This window comes from Cervus elaphus, chromosome 13, assembly GCF_910594005.1.
Source record: "Cervus elaphus chromosome 13, mCerEla1.1, whole genome shotgun sequence".
NCBI classification, from domain to species: domain Eukaryota; kingdom Metazoa; phylum Chordata; class Mammalia; order Artiodactyla; family Cervidae; genus Cervus; species Cervus elaphus.
The window spans coordinates 23,880,572-23,901,306 of record NC_057827.1 but is presented as its reverse complement, the minus strand read 5'-3'; the positions used below and the strand labels follow the sequence as shown (position 1 = coordinate 23,901,306).

Here is a 20,735-nt window from a genome sequence, read left to right as displayed (position 1 = left end):
TATATACCAGAAAGCAAAGTTTCTAGAAGCAATACTTACCTTTGCAGCATGGGAGACACTATTCCTATTTCATTAAACTGCCACTAAATTGGTTTCAAAACTGGCAGTTGGACAACTCCTGTGCTAGATGTTCTTGTGGGAACAGGCTAAAAATGACACTTCTAACTGGGGCCCATGGGCTTCCCTTGGCTCAGCTGAGGTCTTCTTAGCATCTAACAAGAGGGGCCTTGAGAGGGACCAGGTTCTAGAAGGGATCGTTAAAAAAAAATCCACATCAAAATTTGAACACATGGTCTTTCACTGAGACAGAATTGGGACCCTGGGGTGGAGGGGGTGGCTAGAAACCGCTAGAGGAGAGGAATTCAGGTTTGTGGTGCCTGCTGAGAGCTGAACAAGGCATTATATTATATCTTTTAATCCTCATAAAAATCCCCAATTGGAGATTTTCCTCCCCTTTTTAGAGAAAAGGAAACTGAGTCTCAGGGAGGCTAAGTAAGATAAAGTCATGTGGCCAGAAGTTAGTTGAGCTGGGATTCGAACCCGTGTCTGCCTTGGCCGGCAGGCTTCTCAGCCACATGGCTCTTCTCTACCAGCTCAGGAGGTGAGCTCTCTCTTGGATTCCAACTCTGACTGGGGACTCTGACAGGCCATTCTGGGTCTGTGAGGATGGAGAAACGCCCCATCTCAGCAGGTGGGGGTGCAGGCTGCCTGGGATGGGACTGTGCGTGTGAGAAGGTGACATGGGCAAAATGTGTGCATAGGTGTGAGGAAGGGCTCAGACAGCACAGGTTCTCACCCCTCAAACACACAGACTCCCCACCCCAAAGAAGTAATAATATATGTTTTCCCTTTCTGAATTCTTTGCTGTTGAACAGAGGGCTTTCAGATAATAAAGGGAGAATCCCAATTCAAGTATGAAATTCACTGAAAATTTCTAGTGAAAGAAAACCTTCAAAAAAAAAAATAAAACCTTCTACTTAATATTAAAATCAGTAATAATAACAATATCAAACAGCTTTGAGTACTTGTCTGGTGGCAGGCACTGTGCTAAGAGCTTTGCTTGGGTCACGTCAAACCTTCCGTTTACAGAGGATCCGCTCTGGGCCAGCACTGAGCACAAAGCCTGGTACCTAGGTGGCGCTTGCAGATATCAGAGAATGAATGAATGTGCCTAGTGTTGAGCTAGAAACTGCACAGAAGTACAACTAATTTAAACACAACTCTATGTCACCTGAGGAATTCCAGCATGTCTCTGAGAGATATTTTCTTCCTTTTGAATATCCTTCATCCAAAACTTTTTAAACTGGAGAGATCTTTTGTTCTGTACTTTTATCTTCCAGGTTAGAATCATCATTTCCCCCCACCCCACGTTCTCACTTCTAACAAGCCTTTGACTATTCTCCCCTATTGCCTTTCCATTCCTGGGTGGTCTCTTCCTGGCCCAGTGATTGACAGGTCAACACCCTTACATCAAACTTCACTGAGCCTTGTAAGCCCCTTTGCCCAGGAGCCCAGGCAACCTGACTGTCCTGTCTCCTTGGCAACCCAGAAGGCAAGGAAGAAAGAGAAGGATTTGATCCCAGACGTCTGGACCCTTCAGTCAGGACTAGTGATCGACTGTGGCCTCAGAAAACCTACATTCTAGTCCTACCCATGCCCCTTAGATATTTCTGGAATCACTCTCCCCAGAGATGCTCCCCATCCTGCTCCACCATCACTGGCTTCTCCTGTAGGGGAACCTAGAGATGGAAAGGATACCTGTGGCCATGGGGCCTCATCTCTCCTCTTCTTCCTTGAGGAATGCTCCTCCTGGGTGGCATGTTCAGAGCACTGCTCTTGGCTCTCTTGTGGGCAGCTCAGGCGCCCTGTCCCAGGTTCTGCCAATTCCTCCCGGCTTTTTCCCCACCTCCAGGTGCCCAGTGGCCAAGGAAGTGGGACCAAATGGGGAAGTTCTCTCAGCCTCTGCTTAGGCACCTGCTGGGTAACTGACACCCTGCCTTGTCATTTCATTTAGTGTCCAACCACTCTGCTGTCAGGAAGCCTCCTCTTTCCCCTCAGACAGAGGACAGGCCAAGGCTCCGGAAGATGAAGCATCTCCCCAACCCCCCTCAACTCAAAAGTAGCCCAGCAGGATTGGGACCCACGGTTCTCTGACTGTGGCTCTGACTCTGAAGCAGCTACTCTGTCCACTACAGCTCCTCCCAGACCCCGAGACTTGAAAACAAACGGGAGTTTGGAGCGAAGGCTCCTTTGCTCTCTCTTCCTTCATTCTGGGGACCGGGAGACAGGAGCCCCTCATCACGTGTTCCCTCGCCCCATCCACGCTGAGTCTGCAACAGCCAGAAAGTTTGCCCAAGTCCATTACGGGTGCAGCGGGTGGATGTCGGGGGTCCGCAGCACACGCCTCCCGGGAGAGGGGGAGACCGAGGCAGCGCAGCCTCCGGCACAGAGGGGGAGCCACAGCATCTCCCCCGGCTCGCCAGGCGCGCTGAGAGAGCCTCCCTCTGGAGGGCAGGAGACGGTTACCTTCAAGAGTTGGGCTTCCTTCTCCAAGAACTTCAGTCCCATACACTTGGCGAGACAGCGGGGGCACCTGGGGCCGGGAGGCCCGGGTCTGGCCGCGCCGCGGGGGAGACGCTCTGGGCAGGCGCTGCGCACCCCTCCTCCTGCCGGCGTCCTGTCCGCAGGTCCCCTCGGGCGGTGGCCGCAGCGGCGGCGTCTGGGTAGCGGAGTACCGGCCGGCCTGGGGAAGGGATGCTGAAAGGCGCCCGGAGCCCCCTGGCACCCGTGTCAGATGCCGGCCGGCGAGGGTGCTGAGAGAGAGACCTTGAGCAGCGCCGCGCGCGTCCTCAGCTCTGCGAGCCCCCTCTGGAGCGGCGGAAAGGTAGGTGGGCGGGCGGGCGGGCGGGCGGGCACGGCGCGCGGTGACAAATACATAGGGGCGGGCGGGGGAGGGGAGGGCCTGGGGGGGGGCGGGGGGGGGGTCGAGCGCGAAGGGAAACCCCACCCCCGGGGGACCCGAGGGGCGGCCGACAGGGGGAGGGGAAGGCAGAAGCTGCTGAAGCGCTCTGGACCCCGGCTCCGGTCCGGCGCGCAGCTGGGGAAGCCGCCCGGCGCGCAGGGCGCGAGAGGAGGGCTCCCCACGGCGGCGCGGCCCCGGCAGCTCCGGGGCCGGCGGGAGGACGGCGGCGCGAGAAGGGCTGGAGTGCCCCGCGTCTGCAATGCGGTCGGGCCGCTCCGCAGTCGGAGGGGGCCCCGGAGGGCCGCACCGGCGCTGGCAGCCCCCGGCAGGCCGGGCTCCGCCGCCGCCACGGCCGGACCCGGCTCCCCGGCGCGCTCGCGGGGTCTGCGGCTGATGCTCCGCAAGATGCGATAGCGAGGGGCGCGGCCCCCTGCTCCCGGGCGGCGCTCCGGAAGGACCCTCCTGGGGAACTGGCTGAAAGTTTTTGGGGAAGGGGTGCGCCGAGAGGGCAGGGGAGTGCGGAGGGGGCAAAGGAGGTTCGGGGACTGCGGGAAGGTGTGCTGGGAGCTGGAAGCCTCAGCTCCAAAGGCTGAGGGTCTTCACAATCCAGGAGAGAGAGACAAGGATATTTCAAACGGAGCAGGAATTCTCCAGTAGCTGCAGACACCACCCTCCTTAATTTTGATTCCAGGCAAAAGAATAAAAGAACTAACAGCATTTGAAGACTTTCTGTGAGCTGGTTGCTTAATACACATTAATATCTCATTTAATTTTCCCAAAGAGCCCAAGGAGCTACATATTACAACTACTTTACCTCTCGCAGAAGAAAAAAAAAAAAAAGTGAAAACTGAGGCTCAGAGGGTGATGGGATTACCTCTCAAGGCGGGTCTGAATTCATACCCAAAGTTACACTCTCTTTGCTGCTATGCGAGCTGCGGGTTCAGCCTCAGCACTTTTGGGGGACGCAGGCTGGCTGGCGGCCTTCAGCATCCTTAGGGAGGAAGATACTGGTGACTGACACTAGGATTTAGCGGCCTTGGTCAGTGTGGTAGAAGCCTCTACACCCATCACTGGGTAGGGACTAAATGGAGAAGCACGGGGGTGGGATCTTTGTGGGCTGCCCATTAGGGAGATAATAGACCCAGTTTTTCCTCGATTAAAGGGGGCCAGACTGCCTCAGTTTCCCCAGTGTGACTACTCTAGAATTGTGTGGGTATTTCCCCCTGTTGGAGGGGCAGGACTGGCCCTTGCCCAGCACATTCTCTGGAGCTGCCCCCACCCCCCATCCCCTTCTCTGTCCTGGCCTGAGGAGGGTGTGGTGCCCAATCCACCCGCTGGTCCTGGGAGCTGGGCTATAAGGTGTTCCCTTGGTTGCCGGCTCTGACTTCACCCCCTTTCTACCTGAGTCTATTGGTTTTCCTGAGTCAGGTATCTAAGTTGCAGAACACTTTGGGCACTGCTGACAAGATGGTGCTCAGAACCCCTCGCAGGAAAACAGTGTCTTTGGGATGAAATCTTACTAGTTAGTGACCTCAGTGTCCAGACCAGAGGAAATGACCCTTCTAGAAAAAAGACAATCCTTAAAATTCAAACAGGAAGGTCATGGATTCCCCTGTCAATATTCATTCAGCTGATGCTGTCTGGTGAGAACAAACCATACCCTCATTTGTGACATGGGTCCTGTCTGACATATGTCTCAGGACAGGTGGGGTTAGTGAAGGATAATTCATATTCAAGGACAAATATTAATTAGGTAGGTAATCTTTGTAATGAGGGGAATGAATGTTTATTGATCATCTAGATTGTATTGAGGCTAGAAAGCATATAATAGACACCTATTGCGTGCCAGACACTGCTTGATACTACAGCCTGGCAGGTGGCTCTTATTCCCATTTTACACACCAAGAGACTGAGAGGTAGTGAATGAGTGTGGGTTGGCATGACTGCACACTGCCTGCCCTTACAGGCTACAGAAAACCCAGCATGACGGGAAAGCGTTTGAACACTTTAAAGACGGTGTTCAGCAAATCAAAGGACTTGAGTGTCTGAAAGCCCTTGGTGGCATATGGATATTCCCCTATTCCATGCAGGTGTCTACACAAGTCTTGTGTAGTATTTCTGATCCTGGTTTTCCCTCCTCTGCTGAACACTTTGTAGTTTGCCCCCTGCCTTCTCCAGGCCCTGACCTGGTCTGCTGTCATTGGGAAGTTCTAACCTCTTGCTGCTCAGACTTGTTGACATGCTAGCGGGGTCAGCTGGAGCTTTTTGGAAATGCAGACCCTCAGGCCCACCCCAGACTCAGGATCTGCATTTTAATAAGGTCCCCCAGGTGTCTTCTGTATCTGCTTATGTTTGAGAAGCATCTTTCAGCAGGTTTACTCATTCAGTCACAGAATTACAGAACAAGAGAATCTCTGTGCTAGGAAGGGCTCTTAGAGAATGTTGAGGACAACTTTTTCTGGGTCTTCACTCGGCCTGGGGCTGAGTTCCAGGACAGGGCACTTGAGACAGCCCTTCTAGGATACCATGGCTCCATATCCCAGTTTTTATGGCAGTGTGTCACTTGACCCCAAGATTTGGTGGCTTAAGTCATTGTCTCTCATGGTTTCTATGGATGAGGAATTTGGGAGAAGCTAGCCCAGGCAGTTCTGGCTTGGGCCATCTCATGGGGTTGTGGTCCAGACGTTAGCTGCAGCTCCATCATCTGAAGACTTGGCTGAGGCTGGAGGATCCAGGTCTCAGGTGGCTCACTCACATGGATTGGCTCTTGGCCAGTGGCTTCAGGTCACCTCTGGATGGGCCCTGCCAGTGAGACTCCTTCATGGCATGACACCTGGCTTCCATGACAGTGAGTAATGCCAGAGCCCAAGGGGAAGTCACAGTGCTTTTATGCCCCAGCTTTGGAAGTCACAGATGGTCATGTTCACTGTAGAGTGTTGGTCACATATGGTCAGCCCTGAACTAGTGTGAGAAGGGACACACAAAGCTGTGAATATGGGTCTGGGGATGGCTGAGAGGCATCTTGGAAGCTGGTTTCCACTCTCCATTAAATTGACTCTTAGAGGATGGCCAGTCTCCTGGTCCGTGTAACTGTATTACCATGGAGTGCTTGTTATTGACCCTGTCATGGTGATGCCATGTAAATGCCTCACCAGTTCAAGTATAAGATGTTTGCAGAATTCCTCTGAAGCATCTTTCCAATACCCTTGTATGAGTGAGTGTTCTAGCTTGCCCTCCACAACAACAGATTTGTCCCAATCTCTGCAGGACAGGCTTCATTTAGCCCAAGAGGAGTTTCTATGTCTTTTCTCATAGTGGAATGCCCACAGGTCTTTCAACTATTTCCTGAAGGAGTTTCCTTCTGGCTTCCTTGCTCTCTGGAAACTTCTGTTTGTGGCTGTCCCTCTAATGTGTAATGCCCAAGATCAGCTGTGGACTGACCAGGGCAGAGCCAAGACAACCTTTCCCTCTCACCATTTGGGTGTTTTGCACCTACCGATGCCACCAGAGATTGTTGAATCTCCCATTCAAATACTAACCAGGCCCGACTCTGCTTGGGATGGTCGTAGACAAGTTTGTTGAGTCTTAGCACTACGTCATGCTTTTGGTTGATACTGAAACTTGTGGACAGTTGAAACCATCAGACTGTTCTCAGACTGGCCACCACAAAAAGGCTTATCTCAAGCAACAAAACAGGGTTGAGGAGGGGAAGGGTCCCTGTGTGTTCAAGAGCTACAGGACATGAATCCCAGTTCTGGCACAGACATCTGGAGCAAGTTGTGTAACCTCACTGGGTCTCGATGTTCTCATATGTAAAATGGAGCAAACTTATGGAATTGTTATGAGAATTAGAATAGGAGCTGGGATGGCAGCACTGAGCGAATGATCTAGCTCAAGGTGCAAGGTGGTTAGTTTTCTTCTCTGGTCCCCTTCACTGCAGTTTGATGTCCTTGAATAAGTGCATTCTCTTCTGTCTGCTGGTCTCTGGGTTTGTAAAAGAAGTTAAAAATACTCACCTCCTAGAGCATGGCAATGATTAATACTATATGTAATGTGTGTAGAAAACATTGTGATCCTTTCTGGAAGCAAAGGACCATAGAAATATGGTATAGAAGTAGCTTTCTTATAGCAGAACTGTGAACCAGGAAGCCAAGTCTTCTGAGAACTAGTGGAACATTTGAAAAATGCTGTTTTATTTGTTCAACAGTGTGTGAGTGATGAACTCAGAGGGAAAGGTTCTAATAATAAAGAGCATGGGGTACGTTAATGAAACATTTACAGTTTCACGCAGGACTGTGTGGAACAATCACGTACGGTAACAGGAAAGTGCCGTTGTCACTTAAGACATAGAAGTTGAAGGGCGTGTTTGAAGAAACTCTCATTTCTTGAAGATTCAGTTTGATTTTTTTTTCCCCCTGAATTCATCGCAGATTCTATTTTCAATAAACCCTGCCATTTATAAAAGAGGAAGTCATGGCAAACGTTTCACTCGTGACTCACTTGTGCTTTATTATTGAGGATACGCAGGGAGTGATGCTGATTGAGGTGTTCATGTGTTGGTTTCTGCCATCATAGTCATCATCATAGCATCATCATCATCACCAGTTATGACAGGTCTGGGGTAAGAAGAGGGATAGAAGGGTGCTTCTCTAGGTAACTCCAGACCCCACAGCTCCCGGAGCCTCCCCATCTTATCTCTTCATCACCCTGAATCCTAGGGCATCTCCCACACCTGGACCTGAGCTGGCTCTTCTTTGTTTTTCCATTTATTCCAGCCATCAGAGTCCTTGGAACTGACTGCCCAGCCCTTGTCACATTGGGCTCGATCTTTTTATTTCCTTTCACTGATAAATATTGTGTCATTCTGGAGAAATTTTCCTAGATTTTTACACCTTTTAGTAGAGAAACAAAATTGGTATCATATGAACAAATACAGTACCCCATAAACAAATGCTTGCTAGAAATGAAACAAAAGAGGGACAGACAGCAACTCCATAGTTTGAAAATGACCTGCTAAGACACGGGCATGGCTTTTCCCCACAAAACCTGGCACTCATTTGGTATACAGTGCTGGGGGATAGTCCTCTTAACATTTTAGTTACTGCTCTTCATCTATTCGGCTTCTTACCGTGTATTCCTTCCAGAGGAGAAAACCCAGAATACATAAGGGGACAAAGCTGTATTTCAGTAGACTATTTTTTATTATTAGGACTTTTACTTGTTAGCATTTTGATCTTGAAAGAATCATAAAAATAGGCATAAAAGTAGGCATTATTAAAATGCTGGAGGGCTGTCTGACTAGTCTCAAAATTCCAAGTTTAAAAAAAATGGGATTTCAGTTTCTTCACGGGTTAGCACAATGTCATCATCATAGTAATATTTATTGGTGTGTTTATTTGTCATTTATTTATTATTATAAAGCACATATAAAATTTATTGTTTTAACAATTTAAAATATACAATTCAGTTCCACAGTATTAAGTAAACACACACTGTTGTACAACCATCCCCACCATCCATTTCCTGAACTATTTTGTCTTCACAAATTGAAACTCTATCTATTAAACAGTAAACTCCCCATGCCCTCTCTCCTCCCAGTGCCCGGCAACCACCAGTCTACTTTGTGTCTGTGTGAGTCCAGCTACTCTAGGTAGCTCCTATGGCTGGAATTACGCAGTGTTAGTCCTTTATTGATGGCTTGTTCACTTAGCATAATGTCTTTAAAGTTCATCCATGTTGTAACCGGTGTCAGAACTTTCTGTTTTTCACAGTAATATTTACTGGGTGCTTACTATGAGCCAGGACCTGTGCTAAATGCTTCATTAAACCTCACAGTGACTCAATGAGGTCTTGTTGGCTTTATTTCACTGATGAAGCAATTGAGGACAGGGAAGCTGCTCAGGTTCATGTTGTTGCTAAATGATAGAACCAGGCATCTAACCCAGGCCTCCTGGCTTCAGAACCCTCATACTTAAAATGTTAATATCAGTCATTTATTGAGCACCTACTATGTGTCTGGTCCTAGGCATTACACCATTTTCCCTCTCCCTTTCTTCCTTTTGCTGTATCATTTACATAGAATGAAGTACATCTTTAGTATACAATCAGTGAACTTTTTCACATCTACAAACACCATTGTAACCACAACCAAATCAGGGTGTAGAACATTCCCTTGTTCATCTTCTAGTCAATAGCTGTCCCCTCCCTGCTCCCCCACCCCCACCAGAGATCACTGTTCTAAACTCACTGATGGACCAATTTTGTCTATTTTTTACTTGATAGAAATGTCATCTTCCGATGAGTACTCCTTTTTGTTTGGCTTCTTTTACTCAAACCAGAGGCAAACTGGAGAGAGTGTGGCCTGTCCAAAGGGACAGCCACCAGCCACTAGCCAGCTTCACCTGAATGTTGCCATTTAGGAGTTCAGGCTCCATGTTGCTGGGTCATGTACTAGCAGTGGTAATAGTAGCTGTAGTTGTTTTCCTTGAGAAACCAAATATCTAGATCTTCGTGGGATATCAATGGTGATTAACTTAAAAATTTAAAATATAGCATGTGTCAAAACACTGAAGAATCAGCAAAATTCGTCTATGGGTGGTTGGATAAATACTATGATGGCGAGAATGGACAGGAAAGAACATTCAAAAGGGAAAATCAAAGACACTGGGTCTTGAGGGAGAGCGAGAGAAGCAGGAATCAAGATGGTCTCAACCTTCTGAAGCTGAATGACTGGAAATGGGGAGTCCCATCAGGAAATGGGCAGTGGGGAAGGGCAGCTGGCTTGGGGAGACAAGACAGCGAGTCCCATTGTAGACAAGCTTGGTTTTCCGAGGTGGAGAGACGCCCAGGGGGAGGCGGCCAGACGGCAGAGAGATCTTTGGGACTGGGGCTCAGGGAAATGCTGGGTCTGCAATTCCACACGTCTGCGTTTAACATAAGAACTGCTGCTGATAAGTCATGTCTGACTATTTACAGCCCCGTGGACTGTAGCCTGCCAGGGCTCTTCTGTCGAGGGGATGCCCCAGGCAAGACTACTCGAGGGGGTTGCCATTTCCTCTTCCAGGGGGTCTCCCTGACCCAGGGATCAAACCCCGCATCTTCTGCATTGGCAGGTGAATTCTTTACTGCTGAACCACCAGGGAAGCCCCCAATATAAGAACAGGGAACATTAAATTGTAGTTGACAAATGTTAAAATATACTTTAATTTCGTACTGTAGCTAATGAAGGGAGAAAGTAGAAGGGCAGAAAAAAGGGAAGAAAAGAGACTTTGGAGAGAAATGCAAGGATATGCTGGAGACCCTGACACCCAAAGAAAAGTGATGCAGGTAATGGGGTTCTAGAGAAAAAGAAATGTGGACAAGTGTCAAGTAATGCATTTCCATCAGCCATAGATACAATTGGGGTTTGATTGCTTGACAGCTGCATTTTGTGGCTATTAGGACTTTGTGGTTAATGAACTTCTAAATTCAGTTTATCCCCACAGTGTTCAGTAACATAATTCATGATTTTTTGAGGGGCGGTGCGCCACAAGGCATGTGTAATCTTCCCCGATCAGGGATAGAACTCATGCCCCCTGCATTGGGAGCAGAGTCTTAACTACTGGACCACTAGGGAAGTCTTTAAATTCCTTTTTTGAACAACTGTTGCATTTTTGCAGCTTATAGACACAGATATGAGTCTGGTGCTTCATGGCATTTACCTGTAAGCCCAAATGAATGAGATCAACAGCTATGATCTTTTTATACACACTGGCCAGATCTCACCACGGAATCATGGCATTAAGTCCTTCTTAGGTCCCGGATCAAGTCAGATATCCAGGCCCACAAAAGCCATGCCAGCCTTCCTGAGGATCCTTGGTTTCATAAGGGCATGTATGGTTCAGGCTAGAAGTTCTCCACAGAGATGTTTCAGCGCCACTTTAACCTTTGAAGGATGAAGAAAAGGGACATGGTAAAATTCATTCAACTTAGGGGTGGTGTCATTTAATTGCTCTTTCTTGCTTCCCGTTTTCCACAATTGAAGGAATAGGACCATCAAGTCCCGCTGTTATGCCTACAGAGTAAAATGGTAGACTAGGTCCTAAGCTCTCTGTGTTGTGTATGTGCACCATACAGCTACCAAGGGAACACTTATGATTTAATTCAAAAACAGAAAATTGACAAATGAGAATGCTTAAAGCCATAAGAAGCAAATAGGAATATATGAGAAAATTTGTGTATGCATGCTTAGTCGCTCAGTCATCTCCGACCCTTTGCGACCTGATGGACTATAGCCCGCCAGGCTCCTCTGTCCATGGGATTCTCCAAACAAGAATACTGAAGTGAGTTGCCATTTCCTCATCCGGGGATCTTCTCAACCCAGGGATCGAACCCTGGTCTCCTGCATTACAGGCAGATTCTTTACTGTCTAAGCCACCAGGAAAGCCCATGAGAAATTTAATACTTGATAAAATTAATACTCAATAAAACTCCCCAATAGAGAGGAAAAAGATGACAGACACAGAGGAGAGAATGGCTACCAGTGAGTGGGGGTGTATTGGGGAGTGTAAGAGGACAGGGCAGTCTATGAATTATCTGGTGAAGAAATAAATAGAAATTACATTGGAGCGTCAAAGGGGATCCTTCCCTAGTACCCCCAGTCTGAAAATCAGCTATTGCCTGTGCCCAGGTGAGCTGTGTCCCACTACCTGTCCAAATCTCACACCCGTGCGTTTTTTTCCCCGTCTCTGGCCCCTCTGCATGCCTTGATTGGAAACGTGGCTTTTCCAGAGTCAAAAGCCAGAGGACAAGGCACCTATTCACCCTGCTGGGTTTGAAATTCTCCTTCGAAATTCCTTTAACTGCAAACGCCTTCTCCCAAGTACACTGTGCATCTTTTCAAATTTCAGACATAAACAGCAGCGTAGCCCCGCCTGGCAACCCCCTCTCACCCTCCTGATAAAAATAGAAAGTGCCAAGGTGGGGAAAGTCATGGACACAGTGGGGTTTTGTGGACCAGCTGTTTGCACGAGTCTTCCTGACCCCTCTGCCTATTTTGAGGAGGGGTGTCTCTTGAGGGGAGGGAGCTTTGAGCTGGATTCTTGGGGGATTTGTCATCCCTGGCACCTTGGCCCCTTCCATTCTGGGCCCAAGACGCATCTCTGTGGTTGTGTGTTTAACTCTGTGTCCCAGGGAGAGACACGTTTACCTGTGGTTGTTGGCTTGGGTGTCAACTCTGGTGACTGCGGGGGATGGAAACAGTGGTGGGAAGAAGTGCGGGGAAGCAGTTCATTTGCAGAAACCACTGATGTGAAAACTTTCACTGGACAGCCAATTGCACATGGCAGAGTCCTGGGTGTGGTATGAGTTTAAATCGAGGCAGGCGCCGTGACCCCACGAGCAGGTGAAGGGCATTTGGAGGTAATGAGCACTTACCCTGCGCACTCGATTCCCACTGTGTGGGACGTGGGTGGGTGAGCAGTGTGTGGTGAATTGGCAGGTTCATTGAGCTAGGGCTTGCGAGACCTGTTCTACTTCCAGCTGCACCATTTATCAGCAGTGTGACCTTGGGCCTCAGTTTCCTTTTTAGTAAAAGAGGAATTGCAGGGATTTCCCTCCTGGTCCAGTGGCTAAGACTCTGCACTCCCAATGCAGGGGGCCCAGGTTCCATCCCTTGTCTGGGAACTACATCCCACACTCCCCAACTAAAGATCCTGCATGCTGCAATGAAGATTGAAGATCTCGAATGTGGCAACTAGGACATGACACAGCCAAATAAATAAATATAAATGAATGAAAGAAGAATGACAATATCCCCACACAAAGATGCAGGTGAGTTCCTGTTGCTTCTCTGCTTACAACCATCCAGTGGCTTTTGGTTGCATTCAGGACACAGCGGCCAACAGAGCGTGAATGACCTGGCCCTGCCTCTCTCACCTCATGTCCCCTCCAGCTGCCTTACTCTTCCCCTCTGTGTTTTCGCTCCATTTCATCTTCATATTGTACTTTAAATATCAGAGAGGCCTTCCCTGACCATCCAACTTCTTTGCTGCCCCCAGTTTCTATTACGGCGTCTCATTCCTTCCCTTCCTGGCCTAGCCCACACCTTGCTGGTGTGTATTTTGAGCTGTTTACGTGTAGTGTCCCCCGCTCTCTCTTACCAGACTCTGAGCTTCATGAGGGTAGGAACATATATCGCCAACTCCCAGCTCAGTGTGGGTCAGTCGCAGGCTCTCAATCGATATTTGTTGAATGAATGAATGAATAGGTCTTTTTTCTTCTTTGTTTCTCCTGTGTCTGACACGTTTAGAGACTCCAGATCATAATAACTCACATCCATTGAGCACTCTGTGTTAGGCAGTGTTCTAGGCATTTGACATCTAGTGACTCATTTAGTAACCGTGATAATCTTACAATTTGTTAATGGCCATCATAACTTATTCCTGTTTTCCAAAAAAAGAAACTGAGGGTCCGGAGAGGTCAAGTGCTTTGCCTAAATCATAGCTAGTGAATGGCAGAGCAGAGGTTCAGTCCCAGATAATTAGATACCAGAATCTGTATCTTTAACCTCTCACCATCCTGCTTGAATGAAGAGATGAGTGAAGGAAAGAAGCTAGTTTATTGCAGAGGCTCATAAACATTCATTTATTCTTTCCCTCTGCCTGCATGCTTGATTGAAATGGTCGAGTTAGAGCTTTATATGACAGTAAAGATGTGTAAAGTGTATAGTGATGAATGGGAGTGGATGGATGGGGAGCTCTAAGGGTGGGTAGGGTGGGGCCTCAGTACCAATCAGTCAGGCTCTATCACCCAAGAGAACTTCCTGGGGATGGTAGGGTTAGGAAATGTTTAAATAACAGGAAGAGGGGGGTGGGGGGTGATGGCAGGCCAAGGCCATGGCCTGAGGCTAGAGCTGACAAGGGTGGGCAGCAAAGAAAGACTAGAAGCTACAAATCCCATGGATAGCAAGTTAGAAAATTAATAGGAGAACAGAAGTACCACTAGGATGCATCAGGACGTGAAGCTTAAGATGGTGATCCATCAAGTCAGGACCCACAGGTGGGAGTTCTTCTTGTCTAAGATGAAACCTTGGAAGAGATGAAGTTGGTTTGTCTTTAGTCAAATCTGGCAAGAAGTGTTTGAGCTCCAGAGTCTGATGTCGGTTCACATGTTACAGTTCAACTTCTGGTATTTGGTTGGCAGCCCAAGCCTTGCCACCTATAGTTGACTAATCCTGACCTTAACACGCAACTAGAATCTACCAGATCCTGAAGAGCTGGCATCTTTGACTTAGAGAAGATAATCAATTTGGAGTCTTTAAGCTGGGCAGGAGGATTCTGTGGCATTCTGACACTTTCACTGTGTTAGGACTGAGGTGTTGACATAGACTCAAAATTAAAAGTGGATGATTGGGAAACAAGGCAGTGTGGGTCACTGGGAATAGTGACATTGACCTTGTGTTGTGCTAGTTAACCTTTGGCCCATGTGTCAGCTGGGCTTCCCAGGTGGCTCAATGGTAAAGAGTCGCCTGCTAATGCAAAAGAAACAAGAGGCTTGGGTGTGATCCTTGGGTCAGGAAGATCCCCTGGAGGAGGGCACAGCAACCCAGTCACTCCAGTATTCTTGCCTGGAGAATCCCATGGACAGAGGAGCCTGGCGAGCTACAGTCCATAGGGTCACCAAGAGTTGGACATGACTGAAGTGACTTAGCACACATTAAGCACTCAGTCAGGATAGGCTGGGTTATGCTGCAATAACAACAGCCCCCAAATCTTAGTGACTTGAAATAATAAAGGTTTGGTTCTTGCCCACATCCATAATGTGGATGGTTGGGAACTTTGCACCATGTCATTATCCTCCAGGTCAGGCTGATGGAGCAGCCACCATCTGGGACATTCCCCTCTGGTTCCATGGCAGAGGGGAAAAAAGGGTCCTGTTGTGTATCAGCAATTAAATGCTCCAGCCCAGAATAGGCACATGTCATTTGTGGTTCCAAAATCACTGTGGACAGTGACTGCAGCCACGAAATTAAAAGATGCTTGCTTCTTATAAGAAAGGCTATGATAAACCTAGATAGCATATTACAAAGCAGAGACATCACTTTGCTGACAAAGGTCTGTATAGTCAAAGCTATGGTTTTTCCAGTAGTCATGTACGGAATTGAGAGCTGGACCATAAAGATGGCCGAAGAATTGATTCTTTCAAAATGTGGTGCTGGAGAAGACTCTTGAGAGTCCCTTGGACAGCAAGGAGATCAAACCAGTCAATCCTAAATTAAATCAACCCTGAATATCATTGGAAAGACTGATGCTGAAGCTGAGGCTCCAGTACTTTAGTCACCTGATGGGAAGAGCTGACTCATTGGAAATGGTCTTGATGCTGGGAAAGACTGAGGGCAGGAGGAGAAGGGCGCAAGAGAGAATAAGATGGTTAGATAGTGTCACTGACTCAATAGACATGAGTTTGAGCAAACTCTGGGAGATAGTGGAGGACAGAGAAGCCTGGCATGCTATAGTCCATGGGACTGCAAAGAGCCTTACACAACTTAGTGACTGAACAAAAATTTCTGGTTACAACTTATTGGTTAGAATTAGTCATGTGACCCCCATCCAGCAAACATGGGAGAGGAAGTGTAATGCTAAGTGCCAGGTGGATGAAAAGCTGGAAAACTGTGAAAGGCATCATTACTGTCTCTAGTCAGTCCTCTCAGTGATGGAGTAAGGTTTGCATTCCACCTGGCTATTTTAGTCACTGGGATCCTTTCTTTAGGGGTCAGAATGTCTCCCAGATACTGGGGACTCAGAGTAGGTGAGGGTGATATGGTGCACTGGGGGGTCCTGGGTGGCCCCAATTATTGCCAGAACAGCCTTCACCTTCCAACAAGAGTCTTAGACATTTGATGGAACCCCATTTAGTACCCATGTACCCATGCTCCTTCCTCCACTCTTCTGGAAAGAGAGGAGGGCCACCTCCTCCTTGCATTCCTTTCCTGGGCTTTCAGAACCTGGAAGCCCCACTTAGGACATGTTCAGTCTTTGACACAAGGTGGTGGGTTCAGGGTGCTTGCCAGGGTGAGATCTCCTCTTTGCTATAGGACTGTTAGCTCCTCAGAAGACCCCCTTCCTTTCCCATGGCTTTATTTCTTGTCTTCTGGGACCAGATCTTGGAGGCCACTGGACTCTCCAAAAGGTGGAGCCGTCACTGGAGTTGGTTGTGGTCTTTCAGGCTATGGACTTCCCATCTGGGGACCTCTTGCAGGTCTTCCTGCTCAGCTTGTCAGTGTGGAGCTCTGATGACCCCTAAAAATGATACAAACAAGGAATGATCATAAGAAAATGAGGGAGCATTTTGTATGGTGAGAGCAAGAATGCAGGGAGGCCTACTTGGAGCCATAGGGCTCAGCTTTCCTAGTTGTGGCTTGGCCCAGGCTCTGGGAAGCCTGCCTTTTCTCACTCAGCAAAGGAGGAGAAGCTTCCTGGCTTATGGAGACAAGGGGAGGATATAGGCTAAGAGATTCCAAGCTGTCTCCTTAGGCAAAGCACACAGAATGAAATCCAGGGGATTGTGCTGAAATGAGAGCCTGAGAAGTTTCAAATTGCTTCATTTTTGTTCCAAGGAAGCCCTGGGGCCGTGGCATGGGTCCATCCCTGAGAGCCTAGGAGTTGAAGTATTGTGGCCTAGGGATGGGGACTGAGGTAGGGCTCAGGAACCAGGTCGTAGGAGAAGGTCTAACCATCCATGGCATCCCTGCACTAGGTAGGGCAGAGCTCACCTGGGTAGAGTCTTCATGAGAAGCCAGAGCTAGCACAGATACAGGAAGGGACCAATAATTCAAGTCAAAGAAGAAGAGCCCTGGGAACATGAAGGCCAGTCTGGAGCTGTGGGTTGGAACCTGGGGTGGAGTAGTAATGGAAAGAGACAGCCAGACTGCTTTTCTAAAACAGGAGCCTCCCCAACATGCCTTATTGAAGATCATGGTCTGTTGTTGAGGCTTCATTTTTGAAGAATAGAGAAGGGATTGGCATGACTGACACATGGCCCAACATGAGCAAAAGAAAGGAGACAGAACAGAATGCCTAGAGAGGCCACCCTGGGTAGGCTTGAGTCAGATGGGGAGAGGGCCAAGAGGACCCAGGGCATACTAAAGTTTATAAGCAGGAAGAAACTGGCATTGGTATTTCTGCATGTAAAAACCCAGCCCTGGGCTTCCCTGGTGGTCTAGGGGTTAAGAATAAGCCTGCCAGTGCAGGAGACATGGGTTTGATCCCTGGTCCAGAAAGATCTCACATGCTGAGGAGCAACTAAACCCAAGTGCCACAGCTACTTGAAATCTGAGTGACTAGAGCCCGTGCTCTGCAACAAGAGAAGCCACTGAAGTGAGAAGTCCGGGCACTGCAACGAAGAGTAGTCCTCGCTTGCTACAGCTAGAGGACACACACACACAGCAATGAAAACCCAGTGCGGGCAAAAATAAATAAATAAATAAATAAAATAAAAGATTAAAAAAAATCCTGGCCCCATTTTCAGGGCCCACACTCAAATGCTACCCCATCTAGAGAGTTCTATCATAATCTAGGGTGAGAATACATCCCCAAATACATTCCTCTGTGATTCTGTATCTGTCACTTGTTGTCACAGGTGCCTTGTCCTGGAATTAGTTTTGAGTGTCTCTCCCAAAAGCCTGATCTCCCTGTGGACAGCACCCCACAGCAGGGCACCGCCAGGTTAGCACCTGGCTCTCAGGTAAATGAGGAGCTGAAGGGAGGCAGTGGGATGTGGGAAGTCCTTCCAGAATCCTGCTTCCCCAGGGAGGTTCCAGGACCACCCACCTCCCATATACCTGGGCCATTTGTTTAGAATTCACCCCCTGACTTGCCAAATCTGACTTTACAACCCCCTAAATCGTCACTTGTTTGCTTTCTTTTAAAATTAACGTTAATGGAGCTTCTCTGGTGTCTCAGCATTGAAGAATCCACCTGCCAATGCAGGAGACTTGGGTTTGATCCCTAATCTGGGAAGATCCCACATGCCATGGAGCAATGAAGCCCATGCACCACAACTACTGAGTCTGTGCCCTAGAGCCTGGGAGCCACAGCTACTGAAGTCCGTGCACCCTAGAGCCTGTGTTCCACAACGAGAGAAACCACTGCAGTGAGAAGCCTGCACACCACAACTAGAGAAAAGCCCATGCAGCAACAAAGACCCAGCACAGTCAAAACTAAATAAGTAAAGTTACTGAAGCATAATATGTGTAATAAAATGTACCCATTGTAAGGGTAAAGTTTGATGAGTTTTGGTAATTTTACAGTCATGTAATCATCATCTCAATCATGATATGGAGTATTTATTTCACACCAGAAAGTTCTCTCATGTCCCTTTGCAGTTAATCAACTACCTTCCTTGGCTCCAGATGACCACTTCTTTTTGTTTCTAGAGATTAGTTCCAGGACTTCATATAAATGGAAACATGTGATGTGGTAGGTTGAATAGTAGTTCCAAAGATGTGTCCTAATTGCTGGAACCTGTAAATGTTACCTTATTTGGAAAAACTGTTCCTGCAGTTGGGGCTTTCTGGGTGGCTCAGCAATAAAGAATCCGCCTGCAATGCAGGAGACTCAGGAGATGTGGGTTTGATGGGTCTGGAAGATTCCCTGGAGGAGGAAATGGCAACCCACTCCAGTATTCTTGCCTAAGAAATCCCATGGACAGAGGAATCTGGTGGGCTACGGTCCATAGGGTGGCAAAGAGCCAGACACACTGAAGTGACTGATTCCATCTCTGCAGATGGGATTAAGTTAATGATTTTGAGATGAGGAAATAATTCTGGATTATCTGGGTGGGTCCTGAATGCCACTGAATGGTGTTTTTATAAGAGAGAAGTAGAGGGAGATTCAACACTACACATACACAGGGAGATGTCAATGTGAAGACGGTGGCAAAAATTGGAGTGGTGTGGCCGTAAGCCAAGTAATGCTGGTAGCCACCAGATCTGGAAGACAAGGAATGGATTCTCTCCCAGTGCCTCTGAAGGGAGGGCTGCTATACTGGGACGTGGATTTTAGTCTCCTGGTATCCAGAACTCTGAGAGAATAAATTTCTGTTGTTTTAAGCCTAGGATGTTTTAAACAACCTTAAGTTGTTTTAAGGTTGTGGTAATTTTTCACAGCAGCTCAAGGAAACTAATGCACATGGAATATAATTTTCTGTGTCTAATTTCTTTTGCTTGGATTGATTTTAATATTCCTCCATGATATTTGTGTTCACAGTTCATTTTCCTTATTACTGCAGTCATATTTCACTGTATGGATATGCCATGATTTGTTTATTCATTTTGCCTATTGATGAATATTTGAATTGTTTCCAGATTCAGAGGACTGGGACTAGAGCTGTTATGAACGAGTTCCTGTGTGTGTGTATACATGTATCCTATTTCTTTTGGGTAACAATCAGGAGTGAAATTGTTGGATTATGCTATAAGTGTATGTTTAAATTAATATGAAACTATCAAATACTTTCTCAAAGGGGTTATACCAGTTTGAATCCCCATGAACAGCGAATGAGAGTTCTATTACTTTGGTTCTCACTAACACATGATTTTGTCAGTCTTTCATATATTATATATGTATATTATATATAATAAATAAAAATATGTAATTTAACTTTAATTGAAATTATTATCTATATAATCTATAATAAATGCACACATTTATGCTAGAGTTATAGTTATATTTAATAAATATACATGTATTATATATATAATAAATATGCTAAATATATATAGGACATACATATATTCAACTTTATTTGAAAAACACTTACTTGTTTAAAAAAATGCTTCTTTTTTCCAAAAAAAAATTAGGACTTCCCTGGTGGTCCTGTGGTTAGGAATCTATCTGCTAATGCAGGGGACACAGGTTCGATCCCTGATCTGGGAAGATCCCGCGTGCCTTGGAGCAACTAAGCCCGTGTGCCACAACTACTGAGCCTGTGTGCCCTAGGGCCCATGCTCTGCAACAGGAGAAGTCATGGCAATGAGAAGCCCATGCACCACAACTAGAGAAAGTCCTCTTGCAGCAACAAAGACCCAGTGCAGCCAAAATAATCTAAAAAGTTTGTGATAAGTGATGTACATAGGTGATACTCTACTAGTACTGGAAGATCAGAAAGTACTGGAAGATCAGAAAATCTGTAGTAGTTTTATCTATAGAAATAGCTGAACATGAACCAAAACGATATTTAGTGTAAAGTGTAGATATTAAGTGTAAAGTTGTAGACTTACTGAAATCTTTCATTTTTATTTTCTAATTTTGTATTAAAAATTAACATGATTCTTCAAATGTTGTGTCACAATTTTTACCAACCTAAGTCTTGTCAAAAAATATGGAATGCTTCATGATTTTGCATGTCATCCTTGCACAGGGGCCGTACTTATCTCCGTATTCTAATTTTTGAATGTATAGAGGTACTCCCCTGTGGTTTCAATTTGCATTTCCCTAATTGAGCACTTCTGGGTGTGCTTATTGGTCATTTGTATATCTTTCTCAGACAGCTGTGCAAACTTTTGCCCATTGTATATGTAGGAGATGTTGTTTAATTTCTTACTGAACTTTAAGAGTTCCTTGTTTATTCTGGATACAAGTCCTTTGTTGAATATAAATACTACAAATCTTTTCCCCCAGTCTGTGGCTTTCCTTTTCATTTCCTTGACAGCGAATTTCAAAGAGTGGAAGTCTTTTGATACAGTTCAGATTTCCAATTTTCCCCTGTATAGTTAGTGTTTTTTGTTCACTACCTA

At 46.9% G+C, this 20,735-nt stretch overlaps 2 protein-coding genes and 1 pseudogene across 20 annotated transcripts in view; 1 reads left to right on the top strand and 2 right to left on the bottom strand.

Annotated features, from left to right (window-relative positions):
• The window catches only part of ACAN (aggrecan), a 69,636-nt gene extending 66,718 nt beyond the window's left edge, over positions 1-2,918 (bottom strand). For 11 of the 13 annotated variants that reach the window (XM_043921254.1, XM_043921267.1, XM_043921257.1 and 8 more), the window contains exon 1: positions 2,527-2,918. The gene's annotated coding sequence lies outside the window, so the exon portion shown is untranslated. The remainder of the gene's footprint in view (positions 1-2,526) is intronic. The other 2 variants (XM_043921260.1, XM_043921268.1) reach the window with 1 other exon arrangement.
• The window catches only part of LOC122706220 (myeloid-associated differentiation marker-like), a 114,492-nt gene continuing 96,512 nt past the window's right edge, over positions 2,756-20,735 (top strand). For 3 of the 7 annotated variants that reach the window (XM_043921297.1, XM_043921287.1, XM_043921277.1), the window contains exon 1: positions 2,760-2,884. The gene's annotated coding sequence lies outside the window, so the exon portion shown is untranslated. Of the gene's footprint in view, positions 2,885-20,735 lie in introns of all 7 variants that reach the window. The other 4 variants (XM_043921296.1, XM_043921280.1, XM_043921298.1 and 1 more) reach the window with 2 other exon arrangements.
• Positions 20,315-20,412, bottom strand: LOC122707088 (annotated as a pseudogene).